A 19066-nucleotide genomic window follows, 5' to 3' on the forward strand; every position below is an offset into this window, starting at 1 on the left:
GGGTATCGGACATTCTGGTACATACAAAAATTCATGTGTAATTGCTTTATTTCCAAATTTTAAATCAAGGGGTTGAAAGAACGGTCTATTTTCCTGTTTCCCAGTCGCTCCAATTATGTTCGCTGTTTTATTTCCTAATTTCCCTTTATAAGTATTCAAAACAGAATATACTGCTCCCGTATCAACTAAAAATTCAACTTTATCATTTCTCAGCTTAATTGTAACCAGACGTTCAGCTGGGTTCCCCTCCGGTCTCCTTCATTCATTTAAAGTCATCATTTTTGCAGCCTCTTGTTGACTTATTTGCCTTTTGGGGTAATCCCTTTTCCAATGTCTATCCTCCTTATAATATGCACACTGATTCATTTCAAGGGGTGTATTAGGTTCCCGGTTACCAAAGTTTCTAAAACTTCCTCTTCCTCGAGCTCGTCTTCTTCCTCTTGCTGCATTCCCTGTTAAGACAGCTATTAATCTACTGTCTCTGATCTTTTTTTTCTTTTTTTTTTTTTGTTTTTTCTTTCTTCTCTTAATTATTATAGACTTTCCATGCTGTTTCTAACATTTTATTTAAATTTCTTGAATCCTCTCCTTCCGATTTTTGGACTTTTTGCCTTATATCAGGTGTTGACTGTTTCATAAAAAAAATCGAAGCCAATTGTTGTTCTGCTTCTGTCTCCAATTTCAAATCAGTATATTTTTAGTGGTTTCCTTCAATTTTTCCAAAAACACAGAGAAATTTATTTTTATCTTGATTTATTTCATATAATTTAGACCAATTCAAAGCTTTCGGCATTGCATGTTTTATTTCATACAATACCTATTTTTGATATCGAGTTAACCTTCTCCTGTGTACAGGGTCATTTGGATCCCACTGGGGATCTCTCGAAGGAAAACTCTGTTCCAAAGTTCCAGAAAGCATTCCATTCATAAGTGTTGCCTCTGCTTGTGTTTTTCCAGTTTTATTACCATCTGTTTTTCAGTACTATCCAATAAATTATTCTCCCTGACTCAATACTCCTTTCCCGTGAATGTGAGGGAGAGAGATCCTGCTCCTCCCTTGGTGGGGCTATTTCTAATTCTAGTCTCATTTCATCCTCCTTTGGCACCGTACATCTAATGTACCTCCTTCCAATATCACAAGCTGAACAACAACTCTTAACTTTCTTATTTTCTGAAGTCAATGTCATCACCAAATTGTCTCGACTGATTAACTTGCATTCTTTTTGCCAATCCGTTCTCTGCCTCAAATAAAAGAACAGATCCACATATGGCACTTCACTCCATTTACCCTCTCTCCTACAAAATAACATTAACTGTAATATAGTATTATAACTTAAAGTTCCATTTGTTGGCCATTTTTCTTGAGCTTCCAAAACATACAAAGGCCACCAATGATTGCAATATTCAATCATTTGACTTTTACGTAAATCATCATGTAATTCACTCCAATGTGCCAATAAACATCCCAATGGTGATGTTTTTGGTATCTTTTCATCAGTGGTTATATTTCCCATACTCTTAAATAGTTTGGCTAATGCCATTATGCTTATATCAAATACCAAATGCACCAAATATCAATTATCAAAGTTCCAAATATCAAAGCCCAAAAATACCAAATATCAAAAACCAAAAACCAAATACCAAATACCAAACAAATGCAAATGACAATTGTCCCAAATACACAAATGTCCAACCCAGCAATAGCTTTCGCTTATGACTTACGGGCAGACGCCTAGGCTTCTCCACAAACGGGTACCCTCTGAGCCCCAACCCTGCGAAGCTTTCGCCGCGCCTTACGGGCAGGCTATCCAAACAAATTCCAAAGAAGAAGTGCCTTACCCTTTCTCCAGGGAACGTTGCGAGGAGCTTTGCGAGTCGAGAGCGATGGTTCCCCCCCGAGAATCCCTCGGTGCCGGCTGGAGTTCGATCACCACTCGATCTCGTCCAGTCTCACTCGCAAGGTCCCATCTGGGTCGCCAAAACTGTTGCCGAAATCCGGAATAAAACTCCTTAACAGCAATGAGAAGTTAAGAAGCAGGCACTCCTTTATTGCAGCGCTGGGCACACGGGGGATCGCTCCACCTATCGTGTGCACCTGTCTTGTCTAATGATACAGTTAAATACACACCTGTTATACATATTCATTAAGTTTCTGGGAAATGTTATACATAATCATCAACTTTCCAGTAAATCATTAGCATATGTATATGTCTCTTCACGCAGGCGCAGCAAAGGTCTCTGGTGGTCTTCAGAAGCCCTCTGGTGGTCTTTCATAGTCTTCCTCACTTGTCCGCTTCTTGACCTCCTTTAGCTGATTCTGCGCAGTATGATTCTCATCACTATCTATATTAGTTTGCATAAAAATGTATACTATGTTCTCTTTTGAAATCCAACCTTTTCAATGATTGGTCTTTCAGTTTGTTATCAAAATGGGAAAGGTAGGGAGTTTTCAAGAAGCAAATCTTCTTGGCTTCTTAAAAGAAAATATAAGCCAACGATAATCAGCTAAAAGTACAGTACTACACATTCTTTAAGTTTTTTTATCTACTATGGTTACACCCCACAACTCTATATTCCTAATATTTCAGTTGTAATCAGATTTGATTTCTTTTAAAATGTAACAACAGCGAATTCCAACTGCAGTGGAGCTGGAGGTAGTCTCCTAGCTACTGTAGTTTATATGGAATAAATGTACCAACATAAAATGTTTCTGTGTCGGTGGAAGTCTTTATTTCACGTTAATTGAGTTTAAAGGTTCATAAAACATTTTATAAGAAACCCTTGACTCATTTTTGCAATGTGATCTCTGGTCTAGGAAAGGTAAAATTGATCACAAAGGAAAACACTTAAAACCGTTGATAAGCCTTGCAACCAAAACTTACATATAAAATCATCCAGATTTCCAAACTACAGATTACAATGCAGTCTGAGGCATTGTGTGGGCTCACCCTGAAGCATGTGGATAGAATTCAAAGTGTAGGATTGTGATCCTACTGCATTCACTGACAAAACTCTTATGGAGACTATATCTCATTTACAGTACACACTGGCCTTGAAAAAGGGCAAATGAATTCACTATTAATCACTGCAAAGCGATGCAGAGATGAGAAACAATCCTAACGCACAGTAGACATCCGTCCAACTAACAGAGTATGAGATGTGGGGGTTACTAATATGTTTCAAAGGAAATAAATCTCTTGTGCAAGGAAGTCTAGAATTATAACCTATAAATGATTCCTAATAAAGGGCTGACAGGGTACATGTTAATTAAGCTAAAACTCAGAGTGGTGAGCTGAACTTCCCACCACAAAAGTACATGAGATATGGCTACTACTGTCTGTCTGTCCCTTTACTGAACCAGTTGGGTAAAAAGAGAGCTGATAGTGGTGTGACTGAGGACAGTTCATTAAGAGAAAACGTGCCTAGCTACTTTAATTCTGTCCTACTGAGTCTAGCAAGGAGATTCCTTGTGTCTAGCAAGACCAGCCTGTGTTTTTGAGAAGATCAAAGTTTTAGAAATTTGTCATGAACTCAGCATTTTGAATACTGGGCCAACAGTTACTATAAAGCAGTTTAATGTAACGATGTTAAAATGTGAGCAATGTGATCTCCTTGGAAGTAACCACGTTGACATTATTGCATATTGCTTGAGTTTGTTGTTCAGTTTCTTTTAAAGAGCTTCTACAGAAGATGAATTACACCACCCTAATGAATTACACATATCCTAACAGTATGTGCCTTTTGTCTCAGCCAAGCTGTCAAAACCAAAAACACCCAACTTCCCTGTTAAACAAAGATCACTTGCTTTCCTTGTGATCAGAAATTCTAGTCCATGACTTCCCACAGTATGTTTTCTTGATAATTTCCTTGCCCCCTTTAATTTCCTTGCCCCCTTTTTTTTTTTTAAGGAGAGTTCAGCCACTATTCTTTTAATTTTATTTATGCTGTTAAGTCTGTATTATGAAAGTATTTGTCCTACTTTTTGTTTTCTTGCCTCAAATACAAGATAATAGATAGCTTCTTTAAGTATTGTTCACAAATTGCATTTCAGAACAAGAACATTTCAGTTATTTCAATGTATTCAAGAATTCACTTTATTAACACAGTATTGTAAAAAAAGCATCACCCTGCCAATACGGGGAAAAAATACTAGTTCAAAAGCCATTTGGCAGTGGTAAAACACCCAGAAGGATTCCTAGAGGGGTGATTAAATTGAGCCAATAAACATGTTGCCTGATCCTCTAGAAAATACTCTTAAAATCATAGAATGCTTTGGGTTGGAAGGGACCTTAAAGATTATCTTGTTCCAACCCCACTACCATGGGTAGGGGCACCTTCCACTAGACCAGGTTGCTCAAAGCCCCATCCAACCTGGCCTTGAACACTTCCAGGGAGGATGGGGCATCCACAGCCTCTCTGGGCAACCTGTTCCAGTGCCTCACCACCCTCACAGTGAAGAGCTTCTGCCTTACATCTAATCTACATCTACCCTCTTGCAGTTTAAAGCCATTACCCCTTGTCCTATCACTACATGCCCTTGTAAAAAGTCCCTCTCTGGCTGTCCTGTAGGCCCCCTTTAGGTACTGGAAGGCTGCTCTAAGGTCTCCTTGGAGCCTTCTCTTCTCCAGGCTGAACAACCCCAACTCTCTCAGCCTGTCTTCATAAGGAGAGGTGCTCCACTCTGATCATCTTTGTGGCCCTCCTCTGGACCCGCTCCAACAGGTCCATGTCCTTCTTAAGTTGGGGGCCCCAGAGCTGAACACAGTAGTCTAGGTGGGGTCTCACCAGAGCAGAGTATAGGGGAAGAATCACTTCCCTCAACCTGCTGGTCACACTTCTTTTTATGCAACCCAGGATACGGCTGGCTTTCTGGGCTGCAAGCGCACATTGCAGACTCATACCTAATTTTTCATCTACCTATATTCCCAAGTCCTTTTCTGTAGGGCTGCTCCCAATCAATTCATCCTCCAGTCTATATTGGTACTGGTGATTGCCCCAACCCAGGTGCAGGACTTTGCCTTTGGTCTTGTTGAACTTCATGAGATTCACATGGGCCCACTCCTCAAGGCTGTCAAGGTCCCTCTGGATGGCATCCCCTCCCTCAAGCACATCAACTGCACCAACTTGGTGTCATCCACAGACTTGCTGAAGATGCACTCAATCCCACTGTCAATGTCATTAATAAAAATATTGAACAGTACCGGTCTCAGTACGGACCCCTGAAGGACACCACTTGTTCCTGATCTCCATTTGGACAGTAAGCCGTTGACTCTAAGTCTTTGGATGCAGCCACCCAGCCAATTCCTTACCCATCAAATAGTCCATCCATCAAACTCTTATCTCTCCAATTTAGCAATAAGGATGTTGTATGGGACCCTGTCGAAGGCCTTACAGAAGTCAAGACAGGCGATATCTGTTGCTCTTCCCTTATTCACCAAAACAGTCACTCCATCGTAGAAGGCCACCAGATTAGTCAGGCACAATTTGCCCTTTGTGAACCCATGTTGGCTGTCTCTAATCACCTCCCTGTCATCCATATGCCCCTTGAGTTCTCTTAGCCTGTGGAATAACAACTTACAACAAAACTTTATCTTTTAGGCTAGAAATCCGGTTTCCAAAAGCGGTGAAATTAATGCAAACCTATTCTCTATGCATGTATGCACATATATATATATATACACACACACATTATACATATAGATATGTTTCTCTGTCCTCAAGAACTCGAGATCCCATTGGCCAATTTGACCTAATGGGGGCCAGATCATTTGACAGAAGGATAACATCCTCTGATAGATGCACTTCTGACAGTCTGCATAGAGGGTCACATAGAACAAAGAATATTCAGCACCTCTACCAACAGGAATAAACATCCTCCTTCACCAGATACCCCAGCATCCATGTTCCAAGGGAAACAAAAAAACCAAACCAACAAACCCTAACAAGTACACACACTCACAGAGCTATTTGGTATTTAAGAACCACAAGCTTTAGTAAACTGATGTTAACATTTTGATGACATGTGCCTTTTTTAGCACATTCAGAATTATTCTATTATAGGTGACTGGCTCATTACAGATCAGTACTATCAAAAATATGAGACTTTGGGGGTTGTAAGATGGAATCACAATTATCACAATTTCTAATATTCTGACAAACTTCTAAATCTGGTTTCTCCAGTAATACAAGAAAAAAGTCACTGCCACTGCACTTGTATCAGCTGTCTTTACACTATCAGCAAATAAGTTAACTGGGTGTATTACGAGGAGGAGTCCATGTTGAACCAAGACAATTTCCCTTTTGGAGCTCACATAACTTACAGTACACCCAGCCTCACCATACTAGGTGGCTGACATTTCTAGCTGCTGAAATATGCCCCTCAGACATAGAAAGTCTGATAAATCTTTGCATTGTTTATCTTTTGTTCCCTTGCTTCACACTTATGCAACAAAGGCTGTGATTAAGAGGATTAATGAAAATGTCACCATTTATCACCTGAAGCTCAATCAGTAATAGGAAAGTTGGACCTTAGTTGATTAATTACATAAAGGTGCAAAAATTCACACATTATGAATTCAGATGTTCCAGCTGCAAGATGCTGGAATTCTGTGAGGCCCAAAATAGCAAGGTTCAAAGTCTTAAAGTTTACATACACTCAGAAGTACATGGTTGACTTTAAGGTAATTTTATTGAATTAAATTTTCTTAATTCACTTATTTTGACCACATTAGCATCCATCTACCAGCTCCAATACATGAAGAACAAGTTACTTTGTTCAAAGGCCTCCTTCCACCTGCCTGCCACCTCTCAATTACTGTTGCCAGGCTTCTTCTATTAGAATTTAAAGTATTTGTGCAGTTTTCCTGTGCTGCCTTTCATTTTAGAAATAATTCCACACAGCCCCAACAATGCCATTACCATCTTTAGGCTTCCCTTTTGCATGCTATCTGCAAACAAACAACCAAACAGAGCAACACCTGACAACACAGGGTTTGTAGGCTGTAACGAGTAAGGCTGTCTATGCCGTTCATTGACAGCTGTCACATCATCTTGACAAGCAGGTCAGTTTGCTGAAGGACTGTTGGAGCCTTCAGCACAGAAATGAATTCTAGCTGAAATGGGAAAGCAGGGCTTTAGACCTAACTCTTGGGCTTACTGGCATTTAATTTGTGTTTCAGACATTAAAAGTTTGATTTTTTTAAAAAGTTGCAGAAAAAAATTATCTGTAAATAAAATGAGCAAGTGCATTTTTTGGTTTTGTAGTTAGATCAGTATTGCTTGCTACAGACCTATCTAATCACAGATTTGGTAAAATTAGCAAAGTCAGCAGTTGGATTGCTAAAATGGATCCACTAAGATCTTTGGATTTAACTGAACTGCAGCTATGAAGAACCTACAAGAAAGGAACTTCTGCTGCCCAGATCTCATGCATGTGCTGTTAACTAAACCCTGCCGGAACAGGCAGGCTGCACATTGGTCTCTCTTGAAAGTGAAAAAGTCAGACAAAACCCGGGGAGTGCTGAATGGGAATTCTGAATCACACAAACTGAGGATGCATGGAAATTGGCAAACTGAAGGTGGTTTTCATCTCAAAAACAAAGCATTGTGTTAACTAGCTAAATAAGAGTAAAAAAAATAAAGAAATGTCTGTGATAAGAGAGGAGAGTTAATTTGTCAAGGATAGACTGATTCTAGAAATTAGTGTGGTAATGTAATGAAAATCCACTTCCCATTCATAAATATTATTCATGCTTAGAAGTGCTCATCTTATTTACAAAAAATGTCCTCCTCGTGTGCTGACAGGTACGTTTTATTCCCAAAATGCTGGCCAATATTCTGCATGTATATCTCTATATGCTAACTCCTTCATGTTTCATACTTAGATATATGCTCTTTCAAGCAGAAAACCACACTTAAGTTCTGTGTCCACAGATCGCATTGTACAACAGGATCCTGCATCCTAGTGACAGCTGCTGTGTATGTTTATGTACATGACTAATAGAAGTTAAACTGTAATGCAAAAATAGGGATGATGATATACTCTTCAACTTAGGGTCTTTAATTGCTATTTTGACACAGATGTGATTATATGATGATACTACTGAAAGTATATTATGGGTTAAAGAAGAATAGTAACAACAGAAGTGCCAGCAAAAAAATGACAAGCCCCAGACTTGGGTCTTACGCCTGGGGATGAAATTCCTTAGTATTGAACTGTCTGAAACTAAAAAGTTCTACATAACAGGATTCACGTTTCTTGTCTTCTGATTATGCTCCTAAGAACAACAATGAAAGATTCTGCTCTCTTCTGAAAGTTAATAAAGATGTTCCAGTAATCTGTCAGTTTGACCTCTACACATGCAGTTGTTGTGGAGTTTTGCCAGTGCCAGTAGTTTTGTTTTTCAATAGCTCGGTAAAATCAATACCGAAGAACTAGCAATGAAGCATTAAAATGTTATTTTTATTGTTTACCAGTCTGGGATGAAAACCCATAGAAATGGGTGCAGTGCTGAGAATACTCAATTCCCTATTGTCTTTGAAGGTGGTAGAAAGAAATCAGAATCTTCCAGTTGATAGTACTTTGTATATGCAGTATTTTAATATGTAAAGCAAAATTCATTAATGGATTGCTAAATTACATTTTAGATTAAGCTGCTATCTGCCAGGAAACTATGTAAGTATTACCTTGGAAGGCAAATCTGGGGCGTTTTGTTGGTTTTCAGAATTCAAGTAGATTTTTTCCCATGATCCTTAGCTCTGAGTAAAAGTAATGTGAAGGAGTGTAGTCCTTATGTACTGGGTGTTCACAGGTTAAAATAATAGCCGTCACAGGCTGCTTGAAGGTTGGTTGTTGTAGACTAGACTCAGGAAAGCACAAGAGTGAGATGATTTTTTTAGGGTTTTTTTGCCTGCATCTGTCAGAGCTATGGTGAGTTGCTCTCAGAACCCAATATTCTGGGTCAGTATATTTAAAATTTGACAGAGAAAGATGTAGCAAATTACATACAAAATCAGACAAAGTGGCAAATAAGAGCTATCATCTTTTATATATATGTCAATAAAACAGATCGAACTAGTGAGAGTTTTCCCATTCTACTTGAAGAGAAATATTTACTCTTTGTATAGAAAATGAAAAGCAACTTATACAATTAAGTTGCAGATTCTGTACTGGAACTGACTTTTGGCAGAGCTGTTTTCCACAAGAGGCAGCTGTAGAAAGCTTTAGTTCAAGAGCCAGTGGCCCTGTTTTTTGCTTGAGAGAAAGGAAGAGTTTTCTTGTAGCGTGCTTATTAAGTTATTGTCAATATAGATTCATTTTGATTACCAAATACTTAGAATGATTTCCACTGTGCTGGGTTTTGCAAACATTCTGATTAATATGTTTAACCATGTAAACATTTCATTTGTACCATATGTAAGTTCTTCCATGTTGTTTGCCGAAATGGCATTGTAATTGTAGTAGCATTGAATGAAAAATAATTTTTGTATCTATGTATATCTCAAACCTCATTTTCTTTATAGAAATTGCACCAATTCATGGTTTTCTAAATAGAAGGAATTAATTCAGATAAAACCTTACATGGACAATCTTAACTGAAGTTTAATGGTGACTGACTTTGAGTTAGCTAAATTCACGTATCTCTGTTTTATTCCAGGCTCCATCATTGATCCACGTAACAGATTCATTCTCCCTTTCTGTCTCCTACAGTTCATTTGTCTCATCTGTTTTCCCAAATCTAGGGACCCAGATATTTCTTGGAGTCTCCAGAGTGCTACTGAACCACAAATGAAATAAATGCTACTTTTGAAGAACTTAATTTCTGTGAAGGATGTGCAATTCCATGAGTTTGGCTCACATTAGTTCAAACACATTTTCTGGGTCCAGCTCTTAGGTAAATAGGAAAGGCTCTAAACCAACAAACTAAAAAAATATTTATACTTAAATTTAAAATAATAAAGGTGCCAATCCCAGACTGCAGTCATTCCACACACAATAGTTTGATCATGTTAAAGTGGGAAAAAGCTATTAACTCTCCAGTGAAGGTGGTTTAAATGAATTTCCTTTATCCTTATTGTTGTCCTCTGCTATACAGAGACAACCTCCCCAGGTAAGGAGCCAGGAGCCCTATATTAAGCATGGAGCACCTGGACCCAAATTATAAGCTGTGAAGCAAAGTTCTCCCAGCACATTCAGGACATCAGTCTCATCTTTTTAAAAGCTAGTTTTAGAAGTAGCTGAAGTAACAAGAGCCAGCAAGTTATTTTATTCAAGGTCTTAATAATTTTTTTTCTTAAAGTAAATTAACTTTAAGATTCTGTCAGTATTTGTATAGTTTGTTCCTATGCATCTTGTATCTTGTTCAACTAGAAAGTGACAAAACAATTTATTTCTTTATATATATATTTTTATAACTCAAGGTTTTTTCTCCTTTACATCTTTTAACTTCATTTAAAAAGAATGATTTCTTACAGAGAATTCACCTTCAACAGATGTGCTGGATTTCCTGCACTGGAAGTCTTTATATTAACTGTCAAACTTGTTTTTTAACAACACTCTGTATGTCCTGCATGCCTTTGCTGTTCTATATCAACGCATTACAACACTGATGCACTTAAATATATGTGCTGTCTGTTACTGTCCATTGTTCATAACAGATTCAGCCTTAGACATCCTAATTCCTAGAAGCCAGCATTGTCATACTGGAATACAGTCAAAAACTGAAAAACACAAGGGCAAGAATTAGGCAATAGGCTAAACCGTCAAGTTTATGTATCAGAGTAGTAGATCTGAAGTCAGTGTTATTAGATCAAACTACAGAGAATGTGATATATTCGTGTACTGAGAGAAGAGATGAAGAACACAAAGTTCACTTCATCATTGCCTCCACTTCTCCTATTAAATCTCTCAGCCTCTGCTTGGTACAGCTGACCTTTAAACACTGCAGTGGGAGATTTGCATCTGTGCCAAAAGACAAGATAATCAGAGGATTCTTCCCTGCTCCCATCAAATTCCTTTTTTAATCTCAAGTTCACCCAGCCTATCACTCCTCCTCTCAGAAAGCATTACATCTCTTTGATAGATCAGCTCAGGAGAACAGCCTGTCAGCTTTCCCAAACAAGAAATTTCTAGTTACCGAGGACCTGCTTTTTTCCTTCTGTAGATGTGACATTTCAGTCCTCCTTTTTACCTATCTTTTGTTCACTTATACGTACTTGTTCTCTCAATACCAGAATTTGTTTTGGTCTTAGGTAGAAGTGAACCACAGACCAGAACACTATATTCACTAAAAACTGGCATGTCTTACAAGGGACTGTAAAGTACAATCAAGTCCCCTAAGGCTATTCATCATTATTTTGTCATAATTTTCACAATTTTAAATAGTGTTTATATTCAGAGCTAATTTTGAAATTTCCTAGAAGACAAGACTGTTCGAAAATGTTTCCATATAATCAGATATTTCAATTAGATTTGCAATTTAATTGTAATGTTTTAAATGAAAAGGCATTTCAAAGCAAAACCTAAGTGTGTGAAATTTCAAAGCAGTTAATCTTCATTTTTTGAAATATTTTTATCAAAATTGCTGCATTAAATAAGGAATTCCAATTAAAAGCAAGCATTTTCTAACAGAAACATATCTTTTGGGAATTTATTTTAGCCAAGGCTCACAGACAAAGACAGAGTACAGACAGAATTTTAACCCAAATCTGGTTGCTTTTTTCATTCTGCAATATATCCTAGTTTTTCAATGTCACAAAATCAATATTCAGACTTACTTTAATGCAGTATATGAGCAATATAAGGAAGGCACTGTAGCCTAGAATAATCTCTGTCTGAAGAATGTTTAATGTGACCTTTGGTACTCATGAGAATACTTCAGTTGCTGAGTGTCCATTTCATATCTGGGAAGTGTTCAGTATAATAGCCAAAGTGGGCATTTTAATGTTTTTTCCTTTTTGCTGTGTAACTGGGGCTATTTCACTTCCTCCATATATCTGAAGATACTATTCACTTTTACAACTAAGAGATTCTGGTTTGTGCAATTACTGTGCAGCTATAATAGTGCAAAGATGTTAACCAAGGTATCTCAAATACTTTGACACTGAGCTTTTTGAATACTAGCACTGTCCACAAAGCACCAGCTAATATTCCTGGTAAGTGTGGCTAACATCCCAAGTGCATGCGTTTTTTAACAGAAGCTAGAACCTCTAGGGTAAGAGCACAGAGCAGTTAATAAACTCAGGAGAGAGAAAACATAAGAAAACAAGGAAGAAAATACTACCTGTAGTTGCTACTACCTTTGGAAACATCATTGCCCCAGGTCTGGTGGGCGATGTCTTTCCATTTCACTGATGTTTTGTACTTCACCGAATTTATATACATACTTCTGAACTGTATTATATTGTTATGTCTTAAATCAGTTTTTGAAGGAAAGACTGTAACTTCCAAATGCTAATTCAGAAGAGAGAGATTGTAAGAGACACTAATCCTCAAGCTGATTTACAAAGGTCACTGGCCTATGAGGATACTGTTTGTTTTTTAAATTACAATAGGAGCAGTGAGTCAGTGTAGCGGGCAAGTTAGCGTAGCTCAATTAACAATTCATATTCAAAGAGGAAAAACAAAAGTACATTCTTTCTCAAGACCTATTGTTTCTATTTGAGAAGTTTTCATTTTCTGATTAAAATAGAAATCACAGAAAATCTCTCTTGATATTTCAAGTAAGTACTTCGAGTAAGTACTTCTAATTTCTGTATCAAATTTGTTGTTGGAGAAACCTTTTTGAGAAGATTAACTTTTGTTTTTATAATGTCCAACTCCATCTACTGTATTTATATACAAAATAATATTATAACCTACTATTCAAACATCCTTGATCTTTCAAAAACAGATGCAAAAAATGCACTGAAAAATAGGATGCACCTGAATAACAACTGCTATATGAGGCATAAGAAAATGCAACATAATGTATGTCTCAAAATAGACCAACACTCATCTCTCAAGGTACAATTCATCTCACCTCACTTCAGCTATCTAGAAATTAGACATCCAGACTAAACTAGCCATGTAGTCAAAGGAGAGACAGGCACTTAATATAAGCAAGATAAATCTTCTTTGGGAAATCTTTATCTTGGGTTAAGAGTAAACAAGGTAAATAAGGTTTTAAATGAAAAGTCCTGAAAAAAGACCAACACAATCAAATCTCAGAATACCTACCTGACTTTTTCAACTTCAAAAAAAGACAAACCAATGTAAATGACAAGCGAAGTGATACTGATGAGTATGGGGGGTGGTGGGAGGAGAGGGCAGTATTGTTAGTTCATGTTTTAATTTGAGTGGATAAGTAAATGCTTAAACTGGAAATAACACAAACATCAATGGTTTGTTTTACTTAAAAATGGACTTACATCCTAATCCTGTAACATCAAAATCAATGCATTATCTATCACCGTTGGACTTGCTGGCTGCAATACTAGAATCGATTTTTATGTGACTGGAGATCTGACTACACAAGTACACAGGTCTTTGTGGACCAGATTCAGAAATTTATTTTGCAAATTTCTGCAATCAAGTGAAATATCACAGAAGGGAAATTAAACATGGATGGTTTTATCAACATGGCAACAGCAGCATCATTTGCAGCTGGCAGAGTCATAGAATAACTGTGTATATTAACATTTACGATGGACATATTAGACTAGGTAATAAAACTATGCTGATTCAAATTATGGCTCACTGATTATTTTGAGAAGGCAGTATCATCTCTTTATTACAATATGTTGTCCTGTCTCCATTTTTAAATTGGTATTACCAAATTCATCATTGGTGCAACACTAACATCATCACCCCAGCTCAGTGAAGTTGCTCTGAAGCCTTGTAGGTGTGTGGAGCATGTTCAGCTGGAACAGTGTGTTTGACAGGATAGAGCTGAGACAGTGGTTTTTTTAAAGAGGAGATTTACTGAAGTTATGACTGGATTCAGGAAAAGCTACATTTTTTAAAAATACTGTTTTCTTAGTTTTGATAGAATTAAACTTCAGCAGACAGTACATACAGCTGATTTCACAGCACATATCTTCAAGTGCAAAAAGTTACCTTTATATGATGAAAAGGAAATAGTCATAAAGCTTTCTTACACCATAAATATCTTTCAGAAGAGCAATGTTAAATTCAAGCAGAAATGGACAGACCTGTTTCCATACATGGAGGCAATGGAATAATGCCCTCCCCAAGGTTGCCAAGAAAGAGCTAGACTATTAATTGGACTGTGTATGCAGTACTGAGATCCAGACATGTAGATCCTACGGCTCGTCCAAGAATCGGGGTGGCTGAGTAACCAGTAATTCTCAGTTGATACAGATAGATTAGCATCACTTTTTTCAACCTCAGGAACAAATCAGCAGGAAATTGGGAGAAAGCCATGAGCCAGAAATTTCCTTGTGGTCACAGTGTCTGCATTAACTTTTTATTGATTTTTGTTATGCATCTTTTACCAAATTATTCGGAGTAGGAAATAAAAGAACTAATGAAGATTTGCAGAAGGACCTCATGGTACTAGATGACTAGATGATAACATGGAAGATGAAATTCAATCTAGAGAGATGCAAAGTGAGTCATTTTGGAAAAAAAAAAAAAAGCCAGTTTTACATATCTATGACAGACCTCAGCAGACTAGTACTAATCAGGAATAAGATTTTGGGATTATCATATAAGCTTTCTGTGAAAGTTGCAGTTTAGTGTTCAGCGGTTGTCTGAGAAGAAACACTATTAGGAATTAAATAGATGTGGAAACAGAGAACATCAAGAATTATCTTGAATATCTTGAATAGCATGCACAGTTCTGACCTACCACCTCATGAGCTGGAAGGTGCTGGAAAAGGTACAGCAAAGGTAGCAAGGTGATCCTTTTATGGCTTCCAAACAAAGAAAATTTAAAAAGACCAGGAATACTCAACTTGGAAAACAGACAATTGAAGGAGGACATGACAGAGGTCTGTAAGTGGCATGGAGGAGGAAGATAGGGACTGGTGCTCATTTTCTCTTCTGATACAAGAATTCAGGGACAGCAAATGAAATCATCATGTGGGGGTTTCACAGATACTTCTCTACACAACACATAGTCAAGTTGTGAAATTCTTTGCCACAGGATGTTATGGATGTCCAAGGTTTACAATGGGCTCAGATCCACACCTCGGGTGTCTTACATTCAGAAAAAAAGGACAGTGAGAATGTAAATGGGTTTTTTCTTAGCTTTTGTTCTCCAAGACAAAAACTAAGGATTGCCAGCATCTGAGCTAGTTTTCACATCTCAATGCTTGCAAGCAGCTTCACTATGTCCTATGTTCCATGAAGGCTATTTGCAGCTGACAAAATAAAAAAAGCTTTTTTCTTCCAATAAAGAAGGTATTTTGTATTATACAATATGGGCAGTTTTGCTTGCATCACTGGCCTTGGCTTTATGATTTGCTGCCCACAATCCAGCCAACTCCTTGGATGTCACAACTACGTGTAGATGGTAAAACTCATTCATAGTTATATTACAATTGCCTGATGTCTCATCTACCTCACCTACCAGCCTTCTCTAGCACAGTTACTGTCATATGCCCTTTTTTGCAACAATTTTTTCTTAGTAGTTTGCTTTTAAAATATTTTACCTTCAACTATTGTCTCTGTTAGTATTCCATAGCCAGGTACATGCCACCCATGATCTTGCACTTCAATACTTGACTTAAGTTATTCTCAGTTGCAGAGATCGAGCCCAATTCTGCAATAGCATACATGACTAGCTTTCCAGATTTATATTTCATAACCTGAAAGTTGTAAGGGGATTTGTTTGTTGACTTGTAACAGTGAAGGAAATAACAAAGGAATGAATGTGAGGACCCTCCTGCGAACATGCAAATCATAACTGTCATTTAAGAGCCTTCTAATAAAATACCAAGATGATTGACAACTTTCCCATAAACCCTGGAAATGTTGTACAGGGTTGGATCTTGAATTAACCTGTCATCCAACTCAAGATCTTACAGATGGCAGACAATACCACGTTATGAAACATATCCCTGGCAAAAGGCAAAGGGGACAGGTGATGTTTATACATTAGAGGTTTCACCAAGAAAAAGTAAATTCTTTGATAAATAAATGGACAATAGAAGTAGCAAGGATAAAAAGCCAACTCATCTCCTTCCTGTCTGTCCTGTCCTTCTTGCAGAATCCAGCTCCCTGATTTTGGTAGCACTTTTAGCTATACCTGATTTCTATGGAATATCCATTACCCATGGCACCATGATCAGGTGGAAACCAAGCTCCGTACATATTTGCCACTTCTCAGTTTCTGAAGTATGTGTGTATTTCTGAAGTACATATACTTGTGAAAACTAAGATTAGTAAGATCTAAGTCTATCTATCTGTTATATTCCTTGACAAATTAAAGCAACAGTGCAATGTTCCACTACTGTCAATTTAAATATAGATAGATATTCTCAGCTTAACAGTTTTTAGCCCACTAAAAACCAAAATATGCTTCCAATTTACAGCTCTAATGTATTTAACTGCTATTGCATTTTTATCAATTGAATTGGTATTACACTTTCCACAGAACAGCTGCCATTATTCTTTTTCTTTGATAATGCTGTTGGAAATGACTGATTTTTTCTTAAAAATCAGATAAATCTGTTTGTATGTACAAAGCCCCTTTATGTACAAAGCCCCTTTATATGTACAAAGGCCACTTGCTTAGCTGTTAATATTTTTTCATTTTTGTTTTGTTTTACATCTGATAGGCTACCAGTTGATGGATGCAGTACAACTACTATCTAATTAATTTGCTGGAGAGTTTAGCAGTACAGTTTATCAAAAAGCCATCAATCAAGCTCTCACTTAGACATACTGGTAAGTGCATTTAACTGATATAAGCAACTTTTAAATAAGATACTTCAGTTCTCGTAGATATCCAGAAGATAACTTCCATTTTATTTTATGTTAATTTTCCATAACAGCATACGATATAAGCACCAGTAAAGTGACAATTTGGAACACCTAATTCAACAATAGGAGGTGGCACTGTGTACAGTCTCTCTGAAAGCCACTTAAAACATTTTTAGAAGTATGTTTTCTTCACTGTAGGCACCATATTAAGTCACAGCATAAATATAAATATGTATACACATACTGTATATTTACATATACAGTAAGATCAGTCTACCATGTAACAGGGCCCCTTTTATACAACAGTCATGAGAGTCTTGCTTTTATCCCCTCACATGATTTATTTATGATTTACTAATTTGCTTGTAAAATAAATATGTCTGATGTCCTCAGAATAATCTGGATAAATGAATCTCCACTAGTATTTACATTCATGAACTATACACATACTTTCCCTCTTAGACTACTCTGCTTAATAGCATTTAAGTAATAAGTTTAGGTAAAAACAGAGGGTTCTGAAGTTAATCATTCAGTGAGGTGAACGAAGGCAATCTCTGCAAGTTTTTGAGGTATCACTGTCTAGTCTGGTTATCACTGCAGAAGGGACACTGTGAAATGGACTAGTAACGTCTACGCTGAAAAAGAACATTTGACTTTTTTTTTTTTCCTTTCTAGGTAGTAACTATGCTGGATTTGAAAACTTTGCTACCGTTTTTCCTATATCACTAAGGATAGATAGCTATCTTCTGGGTAGTCTTATGTTCACATAAGCAGCTGCTTGTAGATTTTTTAGGCAGTGTATCTGTGCAGCCATCAGCCCCTTTAATCACAAACATACCCTGATGGCCAGCTATTCCTTGCATTTGGGAAACAAATTCAAACCCATGAAAGGAAATGAATATTGGATTTTTAGGTTCACATCTTCTAAATTGAATAATGATTCGGGTATTTCAGCTGACCTGGACTCAATTCCAAATTCAGTGAAGTTATCTGATCTTCAGGGATCACCTGTCCTTTCTAAAAATCAAGCCACTTCAGGCTGGTTTAGCTTCAGCATTAAAAATCTGAAAAACTTTCAAAACTTTGGGTTTGTGTTTTAGCTTTCATTTGATTTTGCAGCGTGGTCAAAATGAGACACTCCTGTAAATCGGAGAATAATAACTAGTCTTACTCTGTAACTACACAGCCATGAAGAAAAACATAAATGCAATACCCTACTTTTACTTCAGCTGTTTACCTATTTGTCTTTCATTATCTGTAGATCACCCAAGATTAATGAATTCATTCTGAGCCAAATAGTTTTCCTAAGTAAATTTTCAGCCAGAGTGAATTCATTGATTTTTCCCATTTTTGCATTACTGCACACAAAAGCACTAAAAGCTTAAAAAAAACCACAAAAATTAGCAACGCATTCCTTATAAGCACTTGAGATAACATTCCTGCAAAATCCATGACTTCAGTATTCCAGCAGCGTTTCAAGCTCCAGTTTGAATGAGTTTAAGTCAGTGAATATTTAGCCACATTTGCAGGACTCATTGTCCAACAAACTAAAATCTCCGCCCAACTCTATTTGCAAATTTCTAAGTGATGAAGAAGTATAATTTATAAATAATAAAGAAGTATATCCTTTAGAAATGAATACTGAGTATACAATGTACGCGAGTGAATTTATTCAGCATATACGCCAACATGCTTTCAGTCTGCTAGAGAGTTCATGGCTTTAAACTGTGTGTCAGAGCACCACTTCCTCTTCAGCATATCATTACACAGGCTATAAACCTTCAAAGTGAGAAAGGTGGCAAACAACTAACACTAATACAGTGTCTCATGTAGTTTGGATAGTAGTATTCTGAACACTTTGCCCTAATACTCCTTAGAATCACACATTTGATCAAGTTCCTACTGAACTGGAAAGGCTTACACTGATTTCTCAAATTAGAATTCCCCACCACCTAATTTCTATGCAATGAAATACTATATAAATGCTGATACCACAAAGCCAAATCTTACTGCGTACCATTACCTAAAAAATGGAGTATGTTTACTACTACCCTAGGCCACTTATGTATTCTTTCCTGAAATGCCAGGCTTAATTGTTTTATGATATCTGCCAGCAAAGGAAATGTGCAGTGGCAAGTC

General features: G+C 37.2%; 1 protein-coding gene across 3 annotated transcripts in view; it reads right to left on the reverse strand.

The window, feature by feature from the left end:
* Positions 1–19066, reverse strand: part of CTNNA3 (catenin alpha 3) — a 568565-nt gene that overhangs the window by 230801 nt on the left and 318698 nt on the right. The window lies entirely within an intron of this gene.

This window comes from Harpia harpyja, chromosome 10, assembly GCF_026419915.1.
Source record: "Harpia harpyja isolate bHarHar1 chromosome 10, bHarHar1 primary haplotype, whole genome shotgun sequence".
Classification (NCBI taxonomy): domain Eukaryota; kingdom Metazoa; phylum Chordata; class Aves; order Accipitriformes; family Accipitridae; genus Harpia; species Harpia harpyja.